This window comes from Numida meleagris, chromosome 3 (genome assembly GCF_002078875.1).
Source record: "Numida meleagris isolate 19003 breed g44 Domestic line chromosome 3, NumMel1.0, whole genome shotgun sequence".
Taxonomy (NCBI): Eukaryota; Metazoa; Chordata; class Aves; order Galliformes; family Numididae; genus Numida; species Numida meleagris.
In genome coordinates this window covers 22,538,397-22,539,265 of record NC_034411.1, presented here as the reverse complement: position 1 = coordinate 22,539,265, position 869 = coordinate 22,538,397, and positions in this window count along the sequence as shown.

The window sequence follows — 869 nt, the reverse complement described above, 5'->3', positions numbered from 1 at the left end:
GAGCCAGCAACATGCCCTCACAGCCCAGAAAGCCAACCAGATCCAGGGCTGCATCAAAAGAAGCAGGGCCAGCAGGGCGAGGGAGGTGATCCTGCCCCTCTGCTCTGCACTGGTGAGACCTCACCTGGAGTACTGCGTCCAAATGTAGAGTCCTCAGTACAGGAGAGACATGGATCTGTTGGAGCATGTCCAGAGGAGGGCCACAAAAATGATCCAAAGGATGTAATACCCCCCTACAAGGACAGGCTGAGAGACCTGGGGCTCTTCAGACCACAGAAGAGAAGGTTCCAGGGAGATCTGATAAACCAGTAGCTTTGGTTGCTTTTTCAACTGCAGAATGCCTAATTTCCCACCTCACTATCTTATAGATCCCCACCCTGTTCCTTCACCGTGGACATGAAGAGGCCCTAGTGATTAACAGCTCTGTAAAGAGCTCACCTCCGAAGAGCTTGCACACAAAATCAATAGTAATGGGCAATATTATATTAAGTTGATATAAGCAGGGCTTTCTGGTTCCACTTTCTAAGGTTTTGGCTTTCTCGTTCATCAACTATCTGTCATATCTCAACAGCAGGACTCTCATTCATGCCATCTTAAACTGTGAGAGCTGTGTAGATATGTAGTTCTGTTATGGTTTTGTGATTTTTTGTTGTCGGTATTCCACATCATTACATCATGTAAGGTACGGGCAGTTAAAGAGTTAATTCCCTGATTACTGCAAACTACCTTTTTTGGTGTGGCCCTTTGAGGGGGAGGGGAGGAGGTGCACTCCCCAGGGGTCTTTGCGGGAGAGGGGGTGGTGAAGCCACGTGGGAGACGCGGGGTCTGTTCTTCCCAGCCTGGCGGAGAAAGCACGTGGTCCTCCTGCA